Source organism: Cydia pomonella, chromosome 3 (genome assembly GCF_033807575.1).
Source record: "Cydia pomonella isolate Wapato2018A chromosome 3, ilCydPomo1, whole genome shotgun sequence".
NCBI lineage: Eukaryota > Metazoa > Arthropoda > Insecta > Lepidoptera > Tortricidae > Cydia > Cydia pomonella.
This window is the reverse complement of record NC_084705.1, coordinates 33,056,885-33,076,603: the sequence shown is the minus strand read 5'-3', so window position 1 is coordinate 33,076,603 and position 19,719 is coordinate 33,056,885. Positions and strand designations below refer to the sequence as shown.

The following is a 19,719-nucleotide window of genomic DNA, read 5'->3' as shown; positions in this document are numbered from 1 at the left end:
ACGAGAGTAAACAAAAGAGTAAAAGTTTCGAGGATAACATCTCGGTAATTACTGACTACACATCACTTTTGTTACCCACCAATTCATCATCATCCTTTAACATCAATCTGAATGGCAAGTCCAATGCGAGCGTGGCAGCCGTGACCGCATAGCAGGCAGAAGAATGTCATGCTCGGTGATGAAGGTGGGAGATCAGCGTGCTGGCGTCTCAATTCGCGCCAGTGTGCAGGTGCTTCTCCGTGTGTAACTACCCCTCCACCCAGGGTCTTCCTCCAATGGTTGCGGTCTTCAGCCTCCTTTTCCCAGTCGGTGAGACTGATGCGGAAGGACAACACGTAGCCAATTACCAGTTGAAGAAAAAAAATTACCATTGCGAATAGTAGGTACTTGTCCATCATCAACATTATTTACCTATAATATGTCAGTACAACTTGCCAGCCCAGTGCTGATTGAGGGTTTCACACACATTCTTAAAAATTTTATTGGGACCGTGCGAAGTACGTGGTGGGGGTAAGTAAAGCGATCCCAGCGCATAAGGTGGTAAAAAATTTAACTAACTGCGGATAGCGTCTTTAACATTTCGTACAATTATATGGCTCGAAATGAAACTTTGATTTACGATTACTCCTGAAATATTCATTTAAATTGTATGGTGTAAGGGACCATTGTAATCTGTATGAAATGCTTAATATAACTAACGTATTTATTTTGATAATTGTTAATAATGTATCCATGTAAATAGCTTTGCAAATGCCACATATTACGTGATCTTTTTCTAGAAGTTAAGAATGGATATAGTAAGTTATTCTTAAAAGATAGACATTTCACATCGCGGACTTTTTTGTAGACCTATGAATGAGAAACAACCCCACCATACATTGTGTTGTTATAGCTCAAACGGATTAGGCAGCGTTTTCGATTAAAGCTCCTAGCCAGCGTGATTTTTTCCGACAACATCGTTATATTTCAAACAATTTACACAAAACCTTAACAAGTTATATACTTAAGCCTTCCTCAAGAATCACTATATTGATAGATGAAAGTCGTATGAAAATCCGTTCAGTAGTTTTTAGTTTTGGAGTAGTTTTATAAGATGTAGTGAATTGACGTTTTCCCCTAGAATTGCGGACACTAGGTTGCGTGACAGTCGTGCACGCTCCCATATAGAAAAATAGGTAAGCATTTAGTGCTCGCTCCATCCATACATTATTTTCGTAGCCGACATCTAGCATCGAGTAGCGGATTGATCAGTACTGCTACTTGACAATAGATGTCGGGATGAATGAACAGTCTAATGGTAACCAATTTTCAGCTCATCTATAAGCAAATGGTAAATATATTATTATGATTATGATATTACGTTCTTTTCGTTCATACTTAATAAGAATTTGTCCATATGTGGTTCCATTTACATACCAAGTACCAACCATGTACACCGTGGTAATTATCAGCTCGTAACCGTCAAGTGGGATAATCGGGCACAGAGGGGTAACCTTAGAGACATTTTTAAAAATCTAGTCTATGTAGTTGAAAAATTGGCCCTAATCGACTGGTAAATACTTATTCAAAGACTGTAAAATTTACATGACTGCTGTCAGACGTTCATATTATTGGGGAATACATAATATTTCATATGTCTAATGTTCAAAGTGTTTTATTGTATGTAAGTTATCCCTCCTGTCCACTCTACGGAACCTACTATAGCACAGTTTGATAGTATTTGGATACCTGTTTTATGGTGTCTAATTTAATAGTTATTATTATAGCCACACATTCAGTTACTTCTAACTCCCTTTCCCCTTATTGGCATTCAACCAGCGACACTCAATTTTTACACTCTAAATGGTCAGGAACTCAGGAAGTCACGTTGTAGCCGACAAAGCTATGTATTCACCCATCCAGGGCGCCACTGGGATGATTCCTGTATCAATTTGTATGGGAATGCGTTAGTTTCGCAATTTTCCATCCGCATTTTTAAGTTTGTAGCGGTTTATGTTGACGGAAGCTAGCTATCGATCGTAGTAACAATTCAAAGCCTGGAGAAGTAACTATTATTTTTTTCCATAAAATTTAATACTTGTCCAGAACGTAAGAATACATAATTAGAATAGATGATGACTTTAAGTTTTGAAACTATGACTACCTACCGAAGATATAGGGTATACTTAGGTACACTGAGGTCTGAGAACAAGCGTGAAAATAACAATTACGTCATTCGAAAATAGGTACCTTTACCTACCTACCTGTAGCTGTTAAAATTCTGCAGCCGACCCAGCCCTCGCATACCACGCGAGGCCAAAGCATTTCTTCTGAGGTGATCAACTTCTTTAAATAACTCCAAAGCAATTGAAATCTAAATTATATAAAGGTAAAGTGCATATTCTAATAATCATGTCCCCCATTCACTTAAGTAACTATTACGCAAAAAACCACTCTATGATAAACGCAGTAAGGTAACTTAAAAGTCAAGTAGAAGTCTCCTTAAACACGCGGACGTTATTCACGCCAATATCATATTTATCTACTTGTAAATTAATGTGAAAATAGCGCGACAATCGTAAAGGTAAGTATAATGCGGTTTTACACGAATGTATAGCTTGAGAATACTTATTTACGTTAGTCGACGACCATTCAAACTCGTTTGTGTAGTACTTTAAAACAAATACTCATTTGCTGTTGACTGACTGACTTGACACCTTTATGACAAAGAAATAAGGTTTAGGTTGGCTTATTTTTTATTTTGTAGATGTAAAATAAAAGTTTGTTTTCTTACACCGATCTTCGGAGAATGCAACGCGCCGATTGGTTCTCAACAGTCGCTCCTTCGCCGACGAAAGGCGCGAACGCACAGCGCATGCGCGTAGATACGCCATATTGTGGATGTTTTTAAAAAAAGAACGGTGTTTTTTCTTTTGAACTATCGAAAACTTTGACGTTTTGAGTTTTTAAATTAACTTTGTTTTAAAGATTTAGTGTGTGGTTCTGTTGTTGTTCTGCCAAGTGTATTGGAATTTACCACGTAGGTTCCGAAACGGGTTTCGGTCCCATCGACTGGATATTTTGTAACTTGCATAATTTTCTGATTGTTTACCTGCATTAGGAACTGGTCTAGTGAGTTATAATTTACATATTTGTTCGTGCCTTATTGGATTCCAATTGGAAAGGTAAGAATTATGTATGAATATATATAAAAAAAACTTATTCTTGTCATGCCTACCTAAGATGGTAAGATGTCAAAGTCGGTGACATGAAAGGGGTTGAAAATTTAAAAAGTTGAAAAAACTTTATAGACCTTGTCGTGTCTAGAGGCAAATACAAAGCTCAATCTAAGAATCTTAGTAAAATAAGCTTCAACTCAATTAAAAATAATCTCGTTCCATATGAACGGAAATAGAAAAAAACTTGATCTCCAAAATTATACGAGTGATCGATTAATAATAGGGTGACCATATTGACTTCTCAAAAATAAGGAATGTCTCTATTTCATAAAATAAAGCTCGTGATAATAATTGTGTGCTTATCATCTTCATCGCGCTGTCCTGGTTTTTTGCCATGGCTCATGGGAGCCTGGGGTCCGCTTGGCAACGAATCCCAAGAACTGGCATAGACACTAGTTTTTTACGAAAGCGACTGCCATCTGAGGGCCTACTGCGAAAATCGAAGTTGGCAAATTGTGGGCATCTTTCTCTTTTACCCCAATTAAGGCGTAATTAGAGTGACAGAGAAAGATGCCCGCTATTTGCGAACTTCGGTGTTCGCGGTAAGCCCTCTGACCTTTTAACTAAGAGGGGCAACGAGGCCTTATTGGGATTAGTCAGGTCTCACATCACAATGTTTTCCTTCACCAAAAAGCGACTGATAAATATCAAATTATATAAGTTCGGAAAACCTCATTGGTACGACCAGAGTTTGATTGAACCCGCATCCTCCGGATTGAAAGTCGCACGCTCTTTCCGCTTTGTAGCCTAGCACAATTGATAATTTTGTACCGGTAAAACTTATAATTTAGAACAGAATTCATAAACTTAACTGTAATGTCTATAATACAGATTAGGTACCTACTTACCGGATAAGGTTTCATTAGAGGTAATTAGGTAGGGGTGCACTTCATTTAGTTCATTGTCTTTTTAAACTTTTTGACGACCGGTTTGGCCTAGTGGGTAGTGACCCTGCCTACGAAGCTGATAGTCCCGGGTTCAAATCCTGGTAAGGGAATGTATTTGTGTGATGAGCATGGATATTTGTTCCTGAGTCATGGGTGTTTCTATGTATTTAAGTATTTATAAATATTTATATATTATATATATCGTTGTCTAAGTACCCTCAACACAAGCCTTATTGATCTTACTTACTGTGGGACTTAGTCAATTTGTGTAATAATGTGTTATAATATAAAAAAAAACAATGATGGCACAGACAATGATTCATCCATGTTAAATATGAGTGTTATATGCATGTGAATATGCATATTATAACACACATTGCATTATTATTGAAATACAATTGCCAATTAAAAATAGCTTACGAGTCTGTTTATCAATGGAACAAGTGTACTTGAAGAACGGTGGCCATTACAGGTAGATTAAGGCCAGCGTTGCGTCAACTTACAAATGTCAAGTGTCATAATTAAATTCTGAATGAAGTTCATATAAAACTCGCTAGTGAGCAAGATACTTAATGGGTAATTTAGTAATTAATTAAATGGGTATTGTAACTGTAGCAGATTGCAGTTGAATTAGATATGTATTGGCTAAAGGTTTAATTTTGTTTCGTTAATTAAAGCAACGTCGATCAATAGAGTCTTTGTTGTTACTTTATTGCCTTTCTTAACATAGGACCTACGTGAAGGCAGAAATAACAGGGCTCTATCATTATACTGCTGCTGGCAGCTGCTACTGGTAGAGTCTACGTCTACTCTAAGCTTACTTTGCACCGATTTTCATAGAAATTTGACAACATTGTCATCATACATTGCCACCCTGTATCATTGCGAATGCCATGCAGAGTTAGCTAGTTTAGTCCGACTCAAAAAAAATTATGAGGATATTCCTTTGTCTTATAAAAGATCCCAATGTCCTTTTGGCGACCCAATACAAAGCATCTTACAATATTTTTAAATTCTAGTGAAAAACTTTCAAACTGTCATAACTTTTCTAAAAGCTACGTGACGGACGTAAAACTAACATGACTTTGTTATCACAATATTATGTTAACACTTACACAACGGTAGTAAAACAAAATCCTAACAAATAGGTAGTCACGCCGGCACGTAACGTTAAACAATATATTTTGCAAGGCTCGGCTTAGCTCAAACAACTTTCCCTTGCATAACTCCTTAAATAAATTCACGTACATATGCTAATCAGCGATTATCTCGGCTCATCTTCGCCGCTCCCAAATTTTGCAGTTCATGGACAAAGTCTTCTTTTAATTTGCCGAAGCTTAATTGGTGTGCGTTGAAAAGTAACTTATCTATTATCTGTAGATGAATTTATAATAAGATAATAACTGTTGCTGCGTGAATTGCGTGATTAAAATATGCTAAAAATTTTAAAATTCGTTTGATTGTCGGGTTAATTAAGTTCTTGTAATTAAGTTTCCTTCATTTAAAAAAAGAAAGTTTTATTTCAATACTTAACTAATTTAATACCCGTATTTTTTTTTGTTACGCAGCCAAGCCAAAATTATTTTCAATGCAAATACATTAATTACTTAACTTTTATTGATATAACTATCGATCGCGTACATTAAGAGTCCGCAGCAAGGAATTTCACCTTCCAATACAAGCGGAGTTTCCTTCTCATTTTAAAACTACATGTTGGATTGTAATGAAACTTTTCACGTGGAATGACATGAGGTATATCTATGCCTGTAATTAGTTCAGTTAGCTCCATCTTATAAACCAAACATAATAGAGCAAAAACAAGTTTTGTATGAATAACTTAAATTCGCTGTATTTTTTTAACTATGAAGCTACATAAACTAATTACAGATATACCTTATCCCATTGTAAGTACAAAGGTTCAGAGCAATCTAGCTAGTCGTTTTAGAATGAGAGCGTAACTACGTTTGTATGGAGAAACAAGCTTGCTGCGGACTCTTAAGTAAATTCAGTATTATGTTATGCTTCGTTCATAGCGTGTTTGTATCTTGATTATAGACGGATCCTTAACTTTATTGACATGTTCATGAAATAAGTACTATACCGACTCTTAATTGATAAATTAAGGATTGTATTGTTTATAATTAATTTTATATCTGGAGCAAAGCAAAATCTAGCACCTATTGAGTTGAGTTGTTATAGTGAATCAGATCATTTAAAACATCTTAATAAATAAAAATACCGCTGCACTTTCTGCAACAAGACAGAAACAATTAAGAAGCTGTCACAAAACATTTTAATGCGTCGTTAACGGCCGATTGCTCACTAAATACCTCTGCAATGTTTACACGCTTGTCTCCCACGGCTCCCAGCCTCACAATACCTATTCAAAGATACCAGGAATTTATAACTGACACGGTACAATTGCTCTGGTTGCGAGGTCAAAGGACTCCGCCTACGGTCCGACTCCGAAACGAAAGTGTTTTGTCTTTGATGAAGCCCTTTTGTACTATATAAGTTCGTGGGAAAACGTAAACTTTGAACCTGTTGGACTGTGAAATATGCAACTCCGAGTGTATTTCTTCCGGGCCATTCATTGGCGTGTACACCGTGTAAGAAATTTTCGAGCTAAGCAAATTTATTTTAGCATTAACACTCATTGAATGAAATGTGATATCAATACTCAATAGTACAATATGAAATGATGAGCTAATGTTTATGATTACTATTCTTAAACATAACAGCATTCAATGACAGCATTTCTAACGTCGAATCATCAATTGTAAAATGGCTTATCTTCGATTGAGTTAGTGTGTGTATAGTATAGTGCTTGAAGTTAAGATGCACCCAGCTCTATCGATCTCCCATTTTACTGTGAATCTATGGCCATCCTCTTTCAGAACTTACCAAGCGAATCCAGTCCAGTCCATCTACCCTGAAAACAAATATCCCTCAATTCATTATAAATTCTACCTAATTTCACAAAAAACTTATCTTTACATCCCATCCACCTCAACGTTTGCAAACACCATTGTAAATGCCCTGTGTGCTTCCTAAAAATGGCGTAACTATAATCACATACGTTTAGACTAGCCTATGAGTAATGGCCTCATAGTGAAACTCGGAACAATCGTAGGTTACACAATCCGATCTGATCATTGTGCCCTGTGAGTCTTGTTTATTAAATGGGTTGAGGCTTGTGAGCGGGATGGGAGTTTGAGGTGTGATGTGCGTGTAATTAACGTCAGTATTAAAAGAACATTACACCTTTCTTTAATAACATTACACCTCTGTACAAGGAACAATTATACTATGACAGGTACTTTTGATGGGGACTGTTGAGATATATTTCTACCTGTAAAAGAATTACAGGTTGGTGGAAGTTTTGACGCGTTATTTCATTCAATCTACAACTTTTAATACGGTCTGTAATTAATCTAAGTTTTATTTCATTCGTGTCATTCGTGATATCTGTAAAGCATTCCAAGCACCTTCCTGGGTCCGACAAACACTTGCAAATGAAGAGCCAATCGCAGTAGAAATCAACAGTTTTAGGAATTTAAAAAGGAATATTACATTGGTCTTTGCAGCGCAGCGCTGTAGCCGCTGTATTATTTTATAAACAAGAAGAATCTATTTTAGCTTGAAAGAATCTACTTTAGCTTGCATAGTGAATGTAGCTCTGTGACGGGTCGTGGTGCTTCGACCCCTGACTTAATTTAATCCCAGTAGGATCTTAGGTTGCCGTGTTAATGCACACAATATTTCTATATACCAAGTAATCGAATGTTATATTCGTCTATTGAAATCTTTAAAAAAATATGTAGATACCATGCCATTCCACTTCCGAACTAAGAAATCTGCTATCGCATAAAATATGGCAAGTTAGCAAAGTTTAGTTTCAAATCAGCATATTTCGAAACCTAGCTAGAAACTAGACTTGGCAAAAACTTGGCCTTTCCGTTTCATTACTAAGTATGACCAGCAAGCCACCTGCCGCATTTGGTCGGGCGGGTACGCCGCGACATGTACCCCATTCACAGTTATAGCCAGTATGACCATGTATTTGTGGTTTTTTTACTTTATATCTGTATTGAGAAGATATCTGGAATATTACTGGAGTTATTTGGGTATATACCATATTCTATGAAATAAATTTCCCAAGGTAAAATATTTTTGTTTTGGTAATAAATTCGACCATAGCCATGTAGTAAAAGTGAATTGCAAAAAATGTGTACATAGTTAAGACGAAATTTGGAGGAGACTTGCGAAATCGCCTTTTCATACAAATGTAGTCCTCATTTTCCTCACTGGATGTGGATATTAACATTATTGAAAATATTTGGACATAATTTGTTGTATATCAACAGCTATGTCCCTACGTTAGTTTTTTTATCGAATTTTAAATTATCATAAAAAACATTTAATAATTTGTATGAAATCTGTTGTTGCTCCATATTTTACAATAATCTTAAAAACGAAAAAGTTAAACGTACGGGACGTAGGGCTATGGTTAATATACATCAAATTATGTCAAAATATTTTCCATAATGTCAATATCCAGAGAGGAAAATGGGGACTTCGTTTGTATGGATAAGCGGCCATCACCTTTCCTTTAAGGACCTGTAAATATTAATTAGTCTGAAGTCAATCAAGCGATTTCTATTTACATGCATTAAAGTGTGTACGCGTATGCTATCGACTTTATGTGTATGAATAAGTACAATAAATGCAATAAAATGTGTATGCGGTTAATTTTCATAACACAAATGAATCAATTAACTTAAGGCTTAAGTTTCTTAACTACGCTTAATGAAAAAAAATCTTGCAATTCCCCCGTAATATTTGTAATAATTGCTTTCATGGTTCAGTTTGTATAAATTAATAATAATTTGTCTAAGAATTTTAGAAAACATTTGAAGATTATGCTAAGAAAATGTTTATTTTTTTTTAAACACAATATCACAAAACCTCATATTTATACGCAAATTCACTATACACATTAGTTATCTTTGCAATAATGTGAGCATGTTCATATTATCACGCATACCATTCTTTACATTATACATTTTAAATTTATCATAAATATCACAATCAGTACGTTTCATTATTTAATTTAATTTATTTGATAATTTTAATGTAATTTAATTGATAATTTTGATTTAATGTAATGAATAATGTTAATTTAATTTATCCGTATTTTTAATTTAATTTAATTCATATTTTTATTTTATTTTTTGTAATTTATATGTAAATATTTTGATTGTTTGTTGTTTTGTGTATTACATATGGATATTGTCCGAAATAAATGCTTTTTATTTTATTTATTTATTATTTAAAAAATGATGACACATCTAAACTAAACGTACACGCAAAAAATACGCACCGTATCTCAGAGTCATTACAAAACGTGAGATCGCTGTACAGTGCACACATCATTTATCTATGGAAACATGCGGAAATTCAGACGTTCCCATACACACATACAGTAATGAATGAGAAACGTGCTCTCACGATTAAATTCTAATAAACTAAAAAGACGCAGTCTTAAAGGAGTTTGTATAAAATAGGTCATTTTCACTTGGACTTGTAAGATTAAGAACGTCAAAATGAAAGCAGTTCATTTCACAAACCAAAAAATACTAAATAGGTATTTATTTTGTGTATTTCTGATAAGTAGTATGTTATAACACATCTATCCTATTAGTTACAGAAAATAATGTAGTACGGTGAAGTTCTTTGATTTCTGTACCATTTCATGCCTTGTGTTGTGACAGTGACAATAATAAGAGTTCCTTAACGGCTTTTGTATCGATTTTGACAAGGTATGAAAATGATACAGAAGTAAAATTCATTCAATATACTAGTACTACATAGTACGTAACTACGTAGGATGGACGAAGAAAGTATTGGCTTCGGAAAATCGTGGACCTTCATTTTCTTTGCCCGTATCGTATGTCAGATGACGTTAATAATTAAAGTTTCTCTCATTATTATTTCATGGGCAGGGCTGGATTAAATTATGAGCCTCACGATTTCTATGAGAGTTACATTTCTAAAGAGGTCTTAATTTGCCCTGACTTAATTAGTTAATAGTAGGACAGTGTTGTTTCAAACAAATTAATTGCGCTATGTGAACTAAGTTACCATCTAAAACAGCCCCTAGTTGACCCTAGGAAAAGAACTTGCTGCGCTCGGTTGATTTCATAGTATAAGGAGCGACTAAGAATGTATAAATTACGTGTAGACGATATTACAATTTGTATTTATGTGTAGATATGAATATGTAAAAAGTAATTGACATGGCAGATGATTTACCGACCTTGGTACATCCTTTGCAATTCTAATGACCTCGGCTGATGCAGGAACTTGTTACACTCGTTATAAAGTATAAACATAACACGTTTATGAATAAACTATTTTTATAATTGTAGTGCTTCCTTGCAACCATTTTGTACGACTTTATAGCCACCAACGGCGATGCCCAGCCCCAAAAACCCACAACCGCCGCAACACGCATCTACAACAGATGATGTGGCCAATGATGATGACATATTATGTTGTATTTGTAACGAAAGTATAATTAAATGAAATATAAACGCATGTACAATTTACTTAATGATAATATGGATTAACATCAGTAGGTATATTTCAGACAGACGTTATGTGATGTGAAAAAGAAAAAGGTACAAACATACAATACAACAGTTGGTGACCTACCAAAAATTCACCGCACCTATCTATCAAGTGATTTTTTTTAATGCAAGTGTTACACACCGAAGCCCAGTACTGTGTTAATAAAGAACTTCGTACAATTTACTATGTCTCTGTTTAGACATTTTTAATATAGGTAGAGCTAGCCTAAACGTTTTCTGAGCGTAACTCTGTCAGAAACTGGGAATGTCTATGAAATTCGTGAAGCTAAAAATAAGCTTTAACGCGCAGCCTCTTAACCTTTTTTATGAGCATTTAGCAATTACCCAATGCCACGCATAGCGACAAATACAACCATTAGGCGTTTACAACACCTCCTCAGTTTTTTGGAGATCCCTGCAAAAAAGGCTTAGCTCAGTCCCTAAAAATATACTTATAGGAATGACGCTAATTTGGATACTTAATTTTAATTGTATGTTGGTTGGTACCTGCTATTTTATGCAACTAAACCTAGATTTGACCTTACACAAGGTATCGCGTTGTGGAAAAAAATATTTTTCTCAGAAAAATAGGTTTTTGGCTGAAAATAACCTCAAACAACACACTCAATCAAATCAAGTATAAGGTAGTCTAAATAAAAATAGTTATTATTTTATTTTATTTTTATATGCATTTTTATGTTTAAAACATAATTCATGACTTATAAGATTATTACGGAACCCACTTATCAAAGGTACATCTTTTTCTCGCGCATGACGCAACGGCCCGGTATGCGCGGACTCGCGGAGACCGGTTTGCGGAATCTAAGAACCGCGTGGTCACTCTAGCTATTTGTAGGCTTGTGGCCATACTATTTTCTTTTTTTTTACAATTTCTGGCGTCAACAAACAGTCATATTTATTTGTTTGTGATATATTTAAGAAATTTTCATTATTTCTTATTTAGCAAATAATTCAAATATGCGCTGAGTTTTCTTCTCTTTTGTACCTATTCGTATCTTTTTACTGAGGTGTGCCAATAAAGAGTATTCTATCTATCTATTTATCTTAAACTGCTGAAAAACCAGTCTAGATTACTATTAATTGTACTTACTCCAATGACTGTTCTAACGTAAGTTCATTTTGAAATAATTATTACTTATTTTAACCACCGACGAATATAATGGATAGTATATAGTATTCTGTGCTATCTACATTACTCGTGCCCATATAAGATGTTCTTTTATATAATTAAGTAATAAATGTACTAATGTTATTGAAAGTCACTTGCTGTTTTTTCTGTCTGTTTTTTAATGTATGGCTTGCATTTGTGCTCGCAACTCGCAATACGTAACCCTCAGTAACTTTTTATATACAAGGTGTAACAAATTCTTTCAAATTGCCCAACACGACACGTTCCAGTACTTAATCAAACACTATGATTATATAGGTTCTTAGCAACATTCCACACATTGCCACATCGTATAAATTGCGCCAATTCAGGCTCTAAATCACGGATACAAAGTCTTAATTTGATTGATCTACTTTTTCTATCAGTGTGGAAACATAGTGAACGGCTGAATTGTGCCAATAGTGTGTTTGACAAACTTATATGAGCAGGTGGTAGAATATAAAACTAAGTTAGTTCTATAATATTCTTACGCAAATCTTTTATGGTGGTATGCTTGTGAGCTGAAGAGATAGCTTTGTAATTTTTTGCGTATGTATAAATGAGGCTTTGATTGATAATTAAGGTAAATGATTGATTTTCATGTTACAAAAGCGGATGTTATAAATACATTTCTTAACAACAAGTTCATGTTTGTAGTTTGTACTGGTGTTTATTTTATAGGATGGCGTAGGTGTTAATTATTTCGCCCTATTTTACGAGCGGGTGAAATCAAATAAATTCTACTAACGTGTCTACGCAAACCTATGAAACGCTATTCCAAAGATAAACTATATATAGTTATTGTTTATCAATACATTATGCGTATTAAGTTCCCTTCACAAAATATAAAATAATGTAAGTTAAACGTCCTAGTACTCGACACACTAATAATGCCCAATAAATGACACCCTGCTGCTACCTCTATTGACAATGTAGTAGCTTGGTATTTTTCATTACGTCTTGCCCACGTTACCCGGTTTATTCATCTTGTGAAATACCAATTTGAAATGATATAACACTGGTAACTGTACGGTGGTACTTGTACCGTAAAACCACAAACCAATTCAAAATAACGCAACCAGCCGCTTAAACAAGATACCCGATTCGCAATAGCAATCAAAATATATATTAAATAAAACGAAAAACGAGATTTTAATTACTCTATACGGCCATATGTATCTTAAAATTTTAATGTTACACCAATAAATTAAAAGTTAAGATTTATATCAAATAAATTAATATTATAACCTATAAAAAACGCAATAAGATTCAAATTAAATTAAAATCAATTTCAACTACACTTCTAAGATGTCCAATTGGCATTATACCGTATATGTGCACATTAAAATACTGGATTGAGGACACACGGTCTATTAGAGGCAACCTTCTACTACTATGTGTGGATTGACATATAAATATATAATTCGAATAAGTATTCAGGTTAATTGATTAACATAAAAAAATCGCAATGGAGGCAGTTAAATCAGCAATTTTAACATTTTAAAGAATAATTATGGCACTTAATATTAAATTACATATTAGTAGAAAAATAAATCTGTTTAAACACTTTAAATCGATTTAGAAACCACGAATGTCCTGCCTAAGTTGCAAATATACCTACGGTACTTAATAAATGATTGGCTTTAGAATAACTCTGAAATAAGGAAAATCCTGAATTTGAGAATAAAAGTACATGGTTACCCTACTTGCCATATTTTTGAAGTGAAAGTAGGAATTTATTGAATTATAAACTTGGATATGTGTTTATAAATTATACCTATGTATAGCAATAAATACTAAAAATAACAATATAACTTAAAACTCCTAAAACTTTTTTCGATTTTGACAGTAGTACAAGGTAGCCAAAAAATAGTAAAGACACGTAGACAAAGTTGTTTTACTATTCGTATTGTTGATCATTTTAACAAATGTTATGTATGCGTGCAGTCAATGGAGATAATACGTTTTGTTTCAGTTAAACTTTTGTAATTTGTAGGTATAGTTTGATAGATGATATGACTTCATGAAATTTTGTAAAAGACTTGTATGTAAAAAATATCTCCTATTTTTTCTTATCAACATATTTAAAGCTCCGCCATCTAAATAACATTTTGGTAGGTAGTTTTGATTAGAGAACATCCTCAATCCACAAGGGCTTCTATCGTTGCTTCAACATCTCTGTTCAAAATGAAACTTTATATGTATTCTTTTAAGGTGTTTTTCCGCAATAGTTTAGCGATGCTCCACAAGGCCGATTGCGACACTAGGGCCAGGTGTAATCGTTTATTAGATACGTGTAATTACGCTTGGCCTTATGCCCTCTGCACGATCTTGTTGTACTTATGTAAGGCATCTTCAACAGGTTCACATAAACACAGAACCAAGCCTACCGTAAACAGATATTTTAATTTTTGATCTTGGCAGTCTAAGCAGATGACCTTCAATGTTTTTTAACCTGCCATCTCCCACGAGCCCCTATTAAATGATATGGTAGGTGGGTATGGGATTGCAAAGCCTGACAGGGCAATTCGAGTTTTAGTTATTCAATCTGTTTCCGATATGATACTGATCTGTCAGTGTTAAAAGTGACATTTCTTCAACCGAAGGACGGAGGACGTAGTTTAAGGACCCGGGGACGGCCTTAAACTACGTCCAAAAGAGAGGTATGGGCATTGTGAATGTCATCTCGCTTTGTGTGGTAGGGCACAGTCAGTGGATGTCATTCTAGATCTAGAGCAGAGCCCAACTGGGGAAGTACCTCCACCTTACAGAAAACAGCAGCCAAATAACACTAGACCCTACTCATAGTGTTGTGTTCCTGTTCCTGCCGGTGAGTAAGGTTGCCAGAGCTCAACGAGGGGGGGCGGGTTTAGGGTCGGCAACGCGCATGTAACTCCTCTGGAGTTGCAGGCGTACATAGGCTACGGAAACTGCTTACCATCAGGCGGGCCGTATGCTTTGTTTGCCACCTACGTAGTTTAAAAAAAAAACCAAAAACGTCAGTTTTGACACTGATCGAATAACTAAAGCTAGAATTGGCCTGTAAGAAAAAAATACAGGTTGCAAACGGCTAAAGGCAGGGCGCGATGAATAATTTTTCATGCCAAACGGGATCGAGTAAAATTTTCTCATGCAACCATTTGCATGGGAAAATCACGTCGCGCTATGAAATATAAAAATTTTAAAATTATTATTAATAAAAATAAAAATTATCAATCACTTCTCCGCTGAACTCTTCAGAAAATTCGTTGACACCGGGAAAACGAATGCCGATGTGCAACTACGCTTACGAATTACGTCCTTTTCAGTAGGCTATTCGCGACCTGCGGCGTCAAACGACACGCATATTTATTTGTCTATTCACATGTAAGCATTAGCTCGTGTCGTAAGTTTTAAACGTTACGTTTAACATCTTTAACACCGTTGCTTACAAGTTACAACCATTGCAACACAGCACGGGCCACACACCATGACATCTCGCAACCACATTACCCTGAATGACTCTAAATATCTCTAAACTGACGCTGTGGTTTCAGTAGTTTTGAGTAGCGTAGGATAGAGTAACTGATTGTGTTTGGTTATCAAAATGACACACGCTCTTATTCTTGTGCTCCACAGACACTAAATCCTAAAGACGTAGTAGCTAGGATTAGTGGTCGGTGTTGTCCTCAAAGTCCTCAAACCTCGTTTTAAACACCTCGTTAATACCCGGAATTGTTTCCATTTCATAGAAACAGAGGGCCTACCGCAAACCACGTTTGAGGTGTTGCCTCTCTGTCCCACTTGTAAATTCATACGTAAGTGTGTCAGGGAGGCAACACGTCGAACGTGGTTCGCGGTAGGCCCTCAGACAGCTTCACAAATCTATGTTATGTGCGTCATCTTATACTTTCATCGAAGTGTTTTCCGGCCACTATATTAATTTTATACTATTATTTTTCTAAAATTTATAGTTGCAAATTAGTATTATTTATGAGAACAGCTGACCCCCATATAGGGTCAGAATAAAATGAATACCATTGCCCTTCTTTGCAGTCCCTTGCGTATGTGGTCACGGTCATGTACCAAAAATTACACAAAGCACTATGTAACCATTTATGTTGTTTGAATTTGAACCTTATTTAAACACGTATAGGATCGATATTTGTATAGAATAATTCTCACATAAGACACTTTTTACGCTTAAAACTTATGGCATAGGATTTTGAACTGCGAGGTGAGGGAGTAAGGTTGCATTTAGAAGGGGATTGACTAGGTTTCAATATAATATAATCATTATGCAAGTTGTTTAGGCCAAAATGATTAAAGATGTGCGGAAAATATTGAAGTATAATTTTATATGAGGATATTTATTAGATAAACAACGTGATATTATATTTTCTGATAAGGTTTCTTAAAATTACAAACACTAGCACAATTTATTAGCGCCTGGAATATTTTTTCTTTAAAAAATGAATGTTATGCTTTTTAATCAACAGACATGGTCACCCTTCTGTATCTCAGGACGTGTTGGATAGATCAAATGGATGTCAAAATCATTAATCGAATAACTAGTTAAGGAATCTAGGAATTTTAGTAAATATAGGCTGCCTAAATCTGCCTACGTTATGTTTAGCGACTAGCGGAATGAATTTAAAAAAACTAAACCAAGAAGAAATTAAAAAGGTTTACTTAATTAATGAACGAATTAGAAGAATAACGGCGGCCGATTTTTGAATTTCGACCGCTCGATTTCGTGTATTTCGTTCAATACAATTTCCACCACTAGGTATTTAAAGCCTGCTAATGGAACTGAAAATGTGTGACATGACTTTAATATAAAATTTGGAGTAGATTTCCTCCTTTGAGTATCACCAGGACACCAAGCTTTAGACAACCCATGCAAAATTATGAGCATTGACGGGGACACTGGGTCACCAAGCCAAACTGGGACATATCCCGGTGTACGACGACGTATGGCAACCCTAATTTAGCCACCCTGACTTCAAAACTTGCTCAGACAAATGCAATTTTGGTATATTCGGATCGCTTTGCTGTCAGTGTCACTCCTCGCTCCCGATCCGTGTCCCGTGTAGTGTACTAAAATATACTAAGAGCAGAATCATTCGGGAATATTTCGGTCTAGTACAGTGGACGGAATAGGGTTGTTTCCATCTACAAATCTTAGGGCAGAATTGTATCCCAATAAATTCTTTTGGATTATAAGAACATGTTAAACTACTTTTAGGGGACCTGTAATGTCCATATTTTTGTAAATATTGAATTTAAAATATCTTTTGGCACACGTTACGTGACCAAACTCGAAACGTCATTGAAGATTCTGATGACGTCACAACTCTCGGATTGACACTGTTGACAGTTAGGCGATAAACAACAAATGACAAATGTCAGTTGACAGTTCGTATCTTCTACGTGTGTATGTAGTTATGTGTCAAACCGTAAACTGTGACGTCACACAATTTTCAAAGGGCGTTTTGGGCGCGAAAGCATCTCACAAAATATATTATGTTAATTTAACATATTTAAAGCCGTTTTTAGTATAAAAGTTGAATTTTAGGGCAACTTTTAGTTAATATAGAACGCAATACAAGCGTTTCAAAAAATTGGAAACAACCCTATTGTATCATTTTAACTTAAGGCTTGAGATACACTTGTAAGTTTTACTTACGTAAGTAAGGACAAAGCCATTTGTTAGAATGAGATAATGAAATTCATCTCTCACTCTATAGTACTTACGTAAGTAAAGTTTACAAGTGTACCGGCCGCCTTAGAACTTAGAACGTGTACTACAAAAGCCTATAATATACCTATTGGTAGTGGTAAGAGATAACACATAAACAGTGTCAAACAAAATCAAAAAATCCCCCCACGCCGTACACGCCCATTATACTTAATGAACTTTAATGCGTGTATCAATCGTGTAGTATAAGCTGAGGATGATCGCTTCGACCTTGGTGATGACATCAGGCATGGTTCGTAGGTACATATAACCAGCGATACCAGTATAATTCTGACCTGCGATTGGGCCATTTTATTTAGATACGTATGCACACCACTTTTTTCTCATTTGAACATTTTTGTACTACCTATTTCTACTCGGAATCACGATCGAGTTATATCGATCCTGACAGAAACTTTGCGCCTACATTAGTTTTGTTTAGTTTAGTTTATTTATCTCTCAATACAATGTTCAAAGTTAATGTAAAAGGATACATAAGCAATTACTTATCGTATAGTGATCGTCGGATACAATGTGAAATTTAATATTATTACAATATAATATAATGTTATAGAGGTAGTTATATACAATGGTATATAAATCTGGGTCTCTATTGTTTCCCATAAAGTTTTAAGTCATAATGTATTGTTTGTCCGCATTTTCGTTAGTCATAATTTGGTTTTTCTCAGAAACGCGTAACTTTTCAGGATTGCCATAAAACAAACCTAACCTAACCTAACCTAGCTATAGGATAATCTAAGGAAATTCCTGAAAAGTTAACGGTTTCAGAGTTATGACTAATGATAATATGACTATCATTACATTATGACTTTCAATAATTATGTCAAACAAAGGGATCCGATATAAATCTATCATATAATATTTGCCATAATAAAATTATTCTGCCACTTGTTTTACTAGTGTCCGGCCGAAGTTTCGGTTTCGGGTTCGGTATAAAAATCATGTTACGGCAGAAGGTTCGGTGTCGGCCAAAAAGCTACCGAACTATTGGGCCACGCCTAAACTAAATCTTCGGTATAATCCAATCCGACCAATGTTTCGGTTTCGGTATAAAATTCATGAAAACCTTCGGTTTTGGTTTCAGCAAAAAAAGCCGCGGTGTAAGTATATATGTACCTATTTATAAAATTAACCAATTACACATAAGGTCAAGTTATACTAGACGGATTGTACAGGCTCCCCTCGTTTTGGAACCAGTAACAAAAACGCGTAGGTTGGCTCATCAAGTTTTTGCGGCTTTTTGTAGGGATACAAGAAGCGTGAGTACTTTAATGGCCGAGATGACTTGCTATGCTTGTGTTGGAGGATATCATATTATTTAAAAACGAATCATTTAACATAGGTTTTTGTTATGTTTATATTACTAACTTTTAGTTGCAACGTATGGTAGTTGTAGTCCAGAGATGGGCCGAATATTTGGTAATTTTTCGGTACATTCGGCAAGTTTTACAATGGCCGTATTTGGCCGAATTATTCGGTCCAAAGGCCGAATATTCCGCAAATGTTTATTAACTGTTTGTATTGTTGTACTTTTCAAGTACTTACTCTAGCTTCCATCAGGTTACGTTTACGTTATCCCGTTGTCATTAAAACACACCCACACATGATGAATCCAGTGGATGTTTTGAGTATTTAGTGTTCAAAATTTGTTTTGTGAGGCCCTTGCCTTTTGACCTGGTTCTAGGGAAAACGATTCATCTATATCTGTTATTTTAATGAAAACGTTTTCAAATGGTTAATAATTTGACTGAATATATTCGGATCGGTAAAATCTAAACAGAACATTCGGCCAAATATTCGTATTCGGCAAACTTCAAGGCCCATCTCTAGTTATTTGTTTCATCCGTTACTAAATGTTACTATTGATGCTGACTTTACATCTGTAACTTAATTGAATATAGTACTTATTAAATGAAAGGCAAGGATCGAAATATATAATCAATATAATTAACTCGAACCAACAAAAGTACAATTCATGTCAATAATTATCAAGACAACATTCTCGCTCGAAGTCAAGTACAAAAGTGAGGCGCGCCGGTCTTCTCCCTTCGACCGCAACTCGGTGGCGTGAGAA

At 35.1% G+C, this 19,719-nt stretch overlaps 1 protein-coding gene across 1 annotated transcript in view; it reads left to right on the top strand.

The window, feature by feature from the left end:
• The first annotated feature begins 2,848 nt into the window (after positions 1 to 2,848).
• LOC133516590 (uncharacterized) overlaps positions 2,849 to 19,719 on the top strand; it is an 84,404-nt gene continuing 67,533 nt past the window's right edge. The window contains exon 1 of the mRNA XM_061849598.1: positions 2,849 to 3,164. The gene's annotated coding sequence lies outside the window, so the exon portion shown is untranslated. The remainder of the gene's footprint in view (positions 3,165 to 19,719) is intronic.